Source organism: Oncorhynchus keta, chromosome 2, assembly GCF_023373465.1.
Source record: "Oncorhynchus keta strain PuntledgeMale-10-30-2019 chromosome 2, Oket_V2, whole genome shotgun sequence".
Classification (NCBI taxonomy): Eukaryota; Metazoa; Chordata; class Actinopteri; order Salmoniformes; family Salmonidae; genus Oncorhynchus; species Oncorhynchus keta.
The window spans coordinates 50,765,660-50,776,711 of NC_068422.1; the positions used below are offsets into that span (position 1 = coordinate 50,765,660).

General features: G+C 44.9%; 1 protein-coding gene across 2 annotated transcripts in view; it reads right to left on the reverse strand.

Annotated features, from left to right (window-relative positions):
* The window catches only part of sufu (suppressor of fused homolog (Drosophila)), a 455,419-nt gene that overhangs the window by 194,084 nt on the left and 250,283 nt on the right, over positions 1-11,052 (reverse strand). The gene's annotated exons all lie outside the window — the stretch shown is intronic.

Below are 11,052 nucleotides of genomic sequence, written 5' to 3' on the forward strand. Positions count from 1 at the left end.
CGCTTGAATGTCCGCGTTTACCAACAAACATACATAGATATGGGCCAGCATCCCTGTGGAACGCTTTGTACAGTTCCTACCCCGACATTGGGGCTGTTCTGAGGGCAAAAGTGGCAGACAAGTGGCAGTGTGTACTACTGCATGCGTCTTGCTAGAAAGGAGGAGAGACCAGCTCTCAGACTCTCCAGGAAAAGATTGTTGCCCTCATCCATGAGATGCATGCCATCCCCACGGTGCTGCCTAGGGACACAGTGCTGCCTAGGGACACAGTGCTTTATGGCAGTGCGGCAGATTGTGGGAATGCACCTGTCATGGAGAAATGCAAGCTGGCCCATGTCGAACTGACAAACAACTTATTACAATTCAAATGCACACAGTAGACATGGTACTTCGCACACTATCAATACCTAAAATGTATGTCCTTTTCCAAATCTGTGAGTTGTCCCACCTGTTTTCTGATTTATACTTCCATTTTAAAAATGAGGGCATGTGTGCTCTTTTACTGGAGTTGGAAAGTTGTGTACAGCATTACTTAGGACATTTGTAGCTGAAGTTTTGTATTCAAGGGTTTAGGGTTTAATCCAGGGCGGGGCGGTGTCAGTAAAGTACAGAACGGCAGGCAGGGTCAGGGCAGGCAGAGGTCAGTAATCCAGGGCAGTGTCAGTAAGGTACAGAACGGCAGCCAGGGTCAGTGTAGGCAGAAAGGTCAAAACCGGGAGGATTAGAAGACAGCAACTATAGAAACTCGAAAATACGCTGGTAGTACTTGATGGGACTGGACAAACAGAAAACACAGGTATAAATAGACAGAAGATAATGGGGACAAATGGGAGACACCTGGTGGGGGGTGGAGACAAGCACAAGACAGGTACAACAGATCAGCATCCAGAGCATCTATACAATTTTGTAAATATGTCATAATTTCTCTTACGAGTTTTGTACTTGTCTAATGACTTTTAGCAGGTGTTTCTCAGCAGTTTTTCATTTGTTACAGTGTTTGAATCAGGAGTTATCAAAATTGCTCTTGACGATTCACAGGGTTATGCAGGCTTTTTTGTTCAAGCCCAGTGCTACCACACCTGATTCTCCTACTCAGCTGTTCATCAAGACCTCAGCTGTTCCTCGAGACCATGAATAGTAGAATCGGGTGTGGTAGAACTGGACTTGAACAAAAAAGCCTGCATAAACCTGTAGCTTGTCAAGAGCAATTGTGGCATCCCTAAATTGTATTTACAGTTGATGAATATAAATTTGGTTGTAAATTTGATATTTAATGATAACTCACCTTTTTTTAAAGTAATGTAGTACTAGGCCTTTCTTCAGTAAACTTTAAGCTACATTTTCATGTACACTGAACAAAAATATAAATGTTTCATGATCTGAAATAAAATATACACAGGCGATAATGGGGACAATTGGGAGACACCTGGTGGGGGGTGGTAACAAGCACAAGACAGGTGAAACAGATCAGGGTGTGACAGTTACATACCTGGTTGATAACGGGTTGCCAGCATCAGAACTCAACGATGAGGGCTGGGTCCAGGATGATCCTAGCGGGGATCCAGGGCCATAACCCTCCCAGTCAACCATGTACTGGAATCCACTGCCTCAAGGTCGAACACTCAGGAGGTGCCTCACCGTGTATGCAGGATGGCTGTTGATGAGATGGAGAGAGGGGTGGGACAGGGGTTTAATTCTAGATACATGGAAAGTGGGATGTATACAGAGAGTGTGGGGCAACAGAAGGCGAACGGCGAGATACCAGTGGCCGAGCAGGGAAGGGTGTTGCAGGCATATTCCATCCACACGAGTTGCTGGCTCCAGGTGGTGGGGTTGGCGGAGACGAGGCAATGAAGAGTCATCTCCAGGTCCTGATGGGCTCGCTCCGACTGGCAGTGAGGGTGAAAACCAGAGGACAGGCTGGCCAATGCCCCAATGAGGGTGCAGAACGCCATGCAGAACCAGGACGAGAGCTGAGGACAGAGACCATGTCCACCGGAAGTCCATGAATCTGGAAGTCAAGAGGTGTGAATACTTTCTGAAGGCACTGCATCTCTGATTTGATGTTTTCTTTACACAATACAGTATCTGTCGTAACGGGAGTAAAACCATGAAGGGTGCTTATTGTATAATGTCCCTGTTTGAAGGACAGTGTTGTTTGGAGTATTTCACAGCTAGTTATGGGTGTTCCATCTCTCTCTCCTTTTGTCTCTGTCTTTCGCACTCTCCCTCTATACCCATGAAAAGTCAACAAAAACACAGACTTGCTCTATAAAAGAGAGAGTGTGGTGTCTGTGCGTGCATGGATGTGTCACTTGGGAGAATAGAGCAGAGCACCATAATAAATAGCAGCATTAAAGGAACAACGTCAACACCTTTCTCACGCTCACCCTCTCTCCCCATCCATCTCTCTCGCTCCCCTCCCTCTATTTCTCTCATTTCTCTCCCCCATACCTATCTATTCCTCTCCATTTCACCCTCCCCCCATCGGTTTTATGGTGGCAATGCCAGAGGGCACTGGATATTGATTGTGTTCTGAGGACTGATGGGCAAAGACTAAGCAGAGAGAGAGAGAGAGAGGGAGAGAACGGGTGGAAGGGAAGAGGGAATGAATGAGGGGAATACTTCAATGTGGGGCCAGCGTCTTTGTTACGGATACCAGTATCCTGTGTGTGTATCCTGTGTTCTTTTCTCTCCTTCTCCCCTCACAGGTGAAAATCATCACTCCCCAATCAGTCACCAATCCAATCATCAATCAGAAGACACACCTCCTCCTGTTTCCTACCCTATCACAGTTCCTTTCCCTTGGTTTAAAAACCCTGTCAGTTGTTTGCTCTAGAGCTCAATCTCTCTGTAAATGCCATGTCTGTAGAGCTCGCTGTTTCACTCTCTTTGTGTATTGACCTCTCTTTTGTTTGAGCACCTCCATAGCACTTTGTCATCACCTGTGAGTATTGTTTTGGTTATGGTGTTTGTTTGTTTGCTGGTGGGAAAAGGGGAAACCAAGACAAGTCGCCCATGGGCATACACTACCTGTCGGAAGACTTTGTTAAATACACTAGTTAGAACTGGGCGGACCACCCACTGTATTTTTGGTTAGTTAACTGTTGTTAAAGTAGGCTAGTCTAGCTTAGGGTGTCACTCCTTGGTCTTAGTATTTTGTGTTTTTGTTATTTATTTGGTCAGGCCAGGGTGTGACATGGGTTTATTTTGTTGTGTTTTAGTAGGCATTGGGATTGCGGCTGAGTAGGGGTGTCTAGCATAGGCTTGGCTGCCTGAGGCGGTTCTCAATCAGAGTCAGGTGATTCTCGTTGTCTCTGATTGGGAACCATATTTAGGTAGCCTAGGTTTCACTGTGTTTTGTGGGTGATTGTTCCTGTCTCTGTTTGTTTTCACAAGATAGGCCGTATAGGTTTTTGTGTTTTGTAATTTAAGTTATTTCATGTATCGTAACATATTTTCCTTAAAGATCATGAGTAACCATGCCGCATTTTGGTCCGACTCTCTTTCAACAGACGAACGCCGTTACAGAATCACCCACCACACCCGGACCGAGTGGCGTGGTAACAGGCGACAGCAGAAGCAGCGAAAGGAGGAACTGACATGGGAGGAAATAGACAGGTGGGCGGTCGACCCAGAGAGAGTGCCGGAGCCCGCCTGGGATTCGCTGGAGCAGTGCGAAGCAGGTTATAGGAGAATGGGGTTGGCGAGACAAGCATGGCGGCGCAGAAGAAAGCCCGAGAGTCAGCCCCAAAAATGTATTGGGGGCTCAGGGAGAGTGTGGCAGAGTCAGGAGTCAGACCTACATGTTTGACCCAAGTTAAACAATTTTAAAGGCAATGCTACCAAATACTAATTTAATGTATGTAAACTTCTGACCCACTGGGAATGTGATGAAAGAAATAAAAGCTAAAATAAATCATTCTCTCTACTATTATTCAGACATTTCACATTCTTAAAATGAAGTGGTGATCCTAACTGACCTAAAACAGGGATTTTTTTTACTTGGATTAAATGTCAGGAATTGTGATAAACTGAGTTCAAATGTATTCGGCTACGGTGTGTGTAAACTTCCGACTTAATGTATATAGAGTACTGCACACATTACAATTACTTAGGTTTAAAAAAATAAGCTAAACTGGACACCTAAATGAACCAGTGAATGAACTGGGAGAGAAAGCAAGCAGGGCATTTTAAACCAGTAAACGATTTCAAATACCTATTAAAATGTGTGCATAACTAATTGAATGTGTCATTGAACCAATTGCACTTCATGGCAGTGAGGTGTGAGTCCACTTGCAAAAAGGATTTCACCAAATGGGACAAACACCCCATTAATACCCTGCCAATAAAGCCATTTTAATTTAATTGAATTGAGAAAGGGAAAGAGTTTAGATCTGGTTCAGCCCAATGGGAATCATCACGCCTCCAGCCAAACTCTTAAGCAATCCCTGAGCTCCACCTCCAACCAATTAGGTGTGGAGTTCTCCCACATTTCTGAGCTTGCTGGATTCAACCCACTTCTCTGTCTTATTGGATTCACTGACTCACACACAGACACAAACAGTCTCACAAAGACACACACACAAACACACACACACGACGCACGGACACACATTAACCCCTCAGAGATTTTGTGATGTAAATTAATTCTTGAGTCCAGGGCATTCTACAATCCATATGAGGGGAAATCAAGCCGTTATCTCATATAGTTAATCAATTATATTCCAGGCCAGCTTTCCCTAACTTTCACATCTACAGATGATGGTAGACACTGGATGGTTTTGGCTTGTTGTCTAAGTGAATAACGCCCAAAGGCTTGGCTCAGCAGGCAGTCCTACAATATTAGATATGAGAGGCTCATATCAAAGTGGAAGCTGCTTCCAAACACGGGAGGAAGGTTGCCAGCTTGTTTTGCCTCTGATAATATACACTGCTCAAAAAAATAAAGGGAACACTAAAAATAACACATCCTAGATCTGAATGAATGAAATATTCTTATTAAATACTTTTTTCTTTACATAGTTGAATGTGCTGACAACAAAATCACACACAAATTATCAATGGAAGTCAAATGTATCAACCCATGGAGGTCTGGATTAGGAGTCACACTCAAAATTAAAGTGGAAAACCACACTACAGGCTGATCCAACTTTTATGTAATGTCCTTAAAAACAAGTCAAAATGAGGCTCAGTAGTGTGTGTGGCCTCCACGTGCCTGTATGACCTCCCTACAATGCCTTGGCATGCTCCTGATGAGGTGGCGGATGGTCTCCTGAGGGTTCTCCTCCCAGACCAGGACTAAAGCATACGCCAACTCCTGGACAGTCTGTGGTAAAACGTGGCGTTGGTGGATGGAGCGAGACATGATGTCCCAGACGTGCCCAATTGGATTCATGTCTGGGGAACGGGCGGGCCAGTCCATAGCATCAATGCCTTCCTCTTGCAGGAAGGAACCCAGGGCCAACCGCACCAGCATATGGTCTCACAAGGGGTCTGAGGATCTCATCTCGGTACCTAATGGCAGTCAGGCTACCTCTGGCGAGCACATGGAGGGCTGTGCGGCCCATCAAATAAATGCTACCCCACACCATGACTGACCAACCGCCAAACCGGTCATGCTGGAGGATTCTGCAGGCAGCAGAACGTTCTCCACGGCGTCTCCAGACTGTCACGTCTGTCACATATGCTCAGTGTGAACCTGCTTTCATCTGTGAAGAGCACAAGGCGCCAGTGGCGAAGTTGTCAATCTTGGTATTCTCTGTCAAATGCCAAACGTCCTGCACGGTGTTGGGCTGTAAGCACAACCCCCACCTGTGGACGTCGGGCCCTCATACCACCCTCATGGAATCTGTTTCTGACCGTTTGAGGAGACACATGCACATTTGTGGCCTGCTGGAGGTCATTTTGCAGGGCTCTGGCAGTGCTCCTCCTGCTCCTCCTTGTACAAAGGCGGAGGTAGCGGTCCTGCTGCTGGGTTGTTGCTCTCCTACGGCCTCCTCCATGTCTCCTGATGTACTGGCCTGTCTCCTGGTAGCGCCTCCATGCTCTGGACACCACACTGACAGACACAGCAAACCTTCTTGCCACAGCTCGCATTGATGTCCCATCCTGGATGAGCTGCACTACCTGAGCCACTTGTGGGTTGTAGACTCCGTCTCATGCTACCACTAGAGTGAAAGCACCGCCAGCATTCAAAAGTGACCAAAACATCAGCCAGGAAGCATAGGAACTGAGAAGTGGTCTGTGGTCGCCACCTGCAGAACCACTCCTTTATTGGGGGTGTCTTGCTAATTGCCTATAATTTCCACCTGTTGTCTATTCCATTTGCACAACAGCATGTGAAATTTATTGTCAATCAGTGTTGCTTCCTAAGCGGACAGTTTGATTTCACAGAAGTGTGATTGACTTGGAGTTACATTGTGTTGTTTAAGTATTCCCTTTATTTTTTTGAGCAGTGTATAATTGCTTATACAGGAATGTACAGACCCAACAATATACAGTACAGTCGTGGCCAAAGGTTTTGAGAATGACACAAATATACATTTTCACAAAATCTGCTGCCTCAGTTTGTATGATGGCAATTTGCATATACTCCAGAATGTTATGAAAAGTGATCAGATGAATTGCAATTAATTTCAAAGTCCCTCTTTGCCATGCAAATTAAATGAATCCCAAAGAAACATTTCCACTGCATTTGAGCCCTACCACAAAAGGACCAGCTGACATCATGTCAGTGATTCTCTCGTTAACACAGGTGTGAGTGTTGATGAGGACAAGGCTGGAAATCACTCTGTCATGCTGATTGAGTTCGAATAACGGACTGGAAGCTTCAAAAGGAGGGTGGTGTTGTCATTCTTCCTCCTCTGTCAACAATGGTTACCTGCAAGGAAACGCGTGCCATCATCATTGCTTGACACAAAAAGGGCTTCACAGGCAACGATATTGCTGCAAGTAGTAAGATTGCACCTAAATCAACCATTTATCGGATCATCAAGACCTTCAAGGAGAGCGGTTCAATTGTTGTGAAGAAGGCTTCAGGGCGCCCAAGAAAGTCCAGCAAGTGCCAGGACCGTCTCCTAGAGTTGATTCAGCTGCAGGATTGGGGCACCACCAGTACAGAGCTTGCTCAGGAATTGCAGCAGGCAGGTGTGAGTGCATCTGCACGCACAGTAAGGCAAAGGGCAGCAAAGAATCCACTTCTCTTCAGGAAAAACATCAGGGACAGACTGATATTCTGCAAAAGGTACAGGGATTGGACTGCTGAGGACTGGGGTAAAGTAATTTTCTCTGATGAATCCCCTTTCCGATTGTTTGGGGCATCCGGAAAAAAAGCTTGTCTGGAGAAGACAAGATGAGCGCTACCATCAGTCCTGTGTCATGCCAACAGTAAAGCATGGCCAGGAAACTCCCCAGACATTTACATTACATTTAAGTCATTTAGCAGACGCTCTTATCCAGAGCGACTTACAAATTGGTGCATTCACCTTATGACATCCAGTGGAACAGCCACTTTACAATAGTGCATCTAAATATTTTAAGGGGGGGGGGGGGTGAGAAGGATTACTTTATCCTATCCTAGGTATTCCTTAAAGAGGTGGGGTTTCAGGTGTCTCCGGAAGGTGGTGATTGACTCCGCTGTCCTGGCGTCGTGAGGGAGTGTGTTCCACCATTGGGAGCCAGAGCAGCGAACAGTTTTGACTGGGCTGAGCGGGAACTGTACTTCCTCAGTGGTAGGGAGGCGAGCAGGCCAGAGGTGGATGAACGCAGTGCCCTTGTTTGGGTGTAGGGCCTGATCAGAGCCTGGAGGTACTGAGGTGCCGTTCCCCTCACAGCTCCGTAGGCAAGCACCATGGTCTTGTAGCGGATGCGAGCTTCAACTGGAAGCCAGTGGAGAGAGCGGAGGAACGGGGTGACGTGAGAGAACTTGGGAAGGTTGAACACCAGACGGGCTGCGGCGTTCTGGATGAGTTGTAGGGGTTTAATGGCACAGGCAGGGAGCCCAGCCAACAGCGAGTTGCAGTAATCCAGACGGGAGATGACAAGTGCCTGGATTAGGACCTGCGCCGCTTCCTGTGTGAGGCAGGGTCGTACGGATGTTGTAGAGCATGAACCAGACCTTAATCCCATTGAGAATGTGTGGTAAATCCTCAAGAGGACGGTGGACAAACAAAAACCCACAAATTCTGACAAACTCCAAGCATTGATTATGCAAGAATGGGCTGCCATCAGTCAGGATGTGGCCCAGAAGTTCATTGACAACATGCCAGGGCAGATTGCAGAGGTCTTGAAAAAGAAGGGTCAACACTGCAAATATTGACTCTTTGCATCAACTTCATGTAAATGTCAATAAAAGCATTTGACACATATGAAATGCTTGTAATTATACTTCAGTATTCCATAGTAACATCTGACAAAAAGTATCTGAAGATACTGAGGCAGCAGACTTTGTAAAAAGTTCTCAAAGCTTTTGGCCATGACAGTATATACAGTTTAAATCGGAAGTTTACATACACCTTAGCCAAATACATTTCAACTTAGTTTTTCAGAAATTCTGACATTTAATCCAAGTAAGAAATTCCCTGTTTTAGGTCAGTTAGGATCACCACTTTATTTTAAGAATGTGAGATGAATAATAGTAGAGAGAATGGTTTATTTCAGCTTTTTCTGTGAGTATAACATAACTTTTTTTATGTGAGTGGTTTTCTATTAAAAGCCTATTGATTATAAGGGTTCTGGGCCCAGATTGCAGTTCCTATGGATTCCACTAGATGTCAACAGTCTTTAGACATGGTTTCAGGCTTGTTTTCTGAAAAGCGACGAAGAATAAGACCTTTTGGTAAGTGGTCTATGGAATCATGCACTACTGGTTTGCGCGTGTGACTGTGTGCGCGCTCTTTGTTAATTTTCCTTTCTATTGAATACGCTATTGTCCGGTTGAAATAGTTTTGATTATTTAGATAATTGACAACCTGAGGATTAATTATAAACGCCGTTTGACATGTTTTGACAAACTTTACCGGTACTAATAGGATGTATTCGTCTGCATGTTTTGACTGCCTTTGAGCCAGTGGATTACTGAACAAAACACTCCAACAAAACAAAGTTTTTGGGATATAAAGAGGGACTTTATCGCTATATCTGACTTTCGTGACGCCTCTGCTTTGGTTGGAAAATGTTTGTATGCTTTTGTATGTGGGGCGCTGTCCTCTGATAATCACATGGTATGCTTTCACCGTAAAACCTTTTTGAAATCTGACAAAGCGACTGGATTAACTTCTTCGGGCTAGGGGGCAGTATTCAGAAGTTTGGATGAATGATGTCCCCAAAGTAAATAGCCTGTTACTCAAGAAGCTAGGCTATTCATATAATTGGCAGTATTGGATAGATAGATAAATACTCTAATGTTTCCAAAACTGTTAAAATAATCACTGTGAGTATAACAGAACTGATATGGCAGGCGTAAACCCGAGGACAATCCATCCAGTTTTTTTTATTTTTAGCTCACCTCTGATTTACAATGGCTGGGAATAGGAATATAGTCCTCCCAGATTGCAGTTCCTAAGGCTTCCACTAGATGCCAACAGCCTTTAGAAAGAGTTTCAGGCTTGTTTTTTGAAAAATTAGCTAGAATTTGGTAACTTACGGGATTCATTTGTATGCATTTTGAACGAGGGAAACCAGTGGATTACTTAGTCTAGCGCGCCAATGGGGATATAAAGAAGGACTTTATCGAACAAAAGGACCATTTGTTATGTAGCTGGGACCCTTGTGGATTTGTGGAGTGGTTGAAAAACTAGTTTTAATGACTCCAACCTAAATGTATGTAAACTTCCGACTTCAACTGTATATCCATACATAAAGCCATATACGGTGACAAACATATTTTTAAGCAGGGAACTTGTGGTTAGCTAATAATTAATGTATAATGTCTAACAACAAATGTATCAAATGTATCATGCAAAGGTCACACACACACTCGCAAAAGGTCAAAAGAGCCAAAGTTGTTTCCTCAGGAGATGCAGACACACGTTACACAGCCAAACACTCACGGCTTCTGCAGAAATGTTTAAACCTGCTCCCGGAAACCTTCTGTTCCACTCTGTGAGGTCATACAGTATGAAGGGAACAGACATGGCAGACCTGGAGGGAGGGTAATGTAACATGGCAGCTCTCTTCTATCTGATTTATCTTTCTTTAATAGGATGTGAATATTTTATGTCTATGAAGGAGTAATCTTGATCTGAGATTGTGTGTGTGTGTGTGTGTGTGTGTGTGTGTGTGTGTGTGTGTGTGTGTGTGTGTGTGTGTGTGTGTGTGTGTGTGTGTGTGTGTGTGTGTGTGTGTGTGTGTGTGTGTGTGTGTGTGTGTGTGTGTGTGTGTGTGTGTGTGTGTGTGTGTGTGTGTGTGTGTGTGAGAGTGAGCGAGGGGGGGTGGGTGTCTGTGTGCGCATGCGCATGCGTGTGTGGTGGGATCAGTTCCATTAGTCATTAGTGCTTGACCAGAGAACTACTGGGGCAGTCTCTGCCAGAAAACAGAATATTGGCTGACTATTTCACCAATCAGTCCTTGATCGTTATTGCAGTTAATTGAACATTTTCTGAGAAATTAAACTTTAAAGGGTCCTATGCAATGGTGCTTTCCTATATTTTAAGTCAGAAAAACATAGCAATTTTGCTTGTTACATACAGTACGTATTGGTTTAAATTGCTTCAAATTGCAGAGCTTGTGGTTGAAAATGAACTAGTCATCTACTTCCCTACTGAGTGCTAAGAACTCTCTCTCTCCCTCACCCGTGTTATTTCATCATCTCTCTTTCCCTTCTACCTTTCCCCCTCTTCACCCTCTCCCTCTCTTCCTTCACGATTGGCCTCTCTCTTCCTCTTGCCTCCCTCCCTCTATCCATCTCTCCTTCTCACGCTCTCTCACTCTCTATCAGGCAGTTTCCAGCTGAACTGGGGCTTGGCAGTGCGAGCTATATCAGTCTATATATAGTCCCGGCAGAGAAGGAGAAGAGAGGGAGAGGAGAGTGTGAGGAGAGGAGAGAAGGGG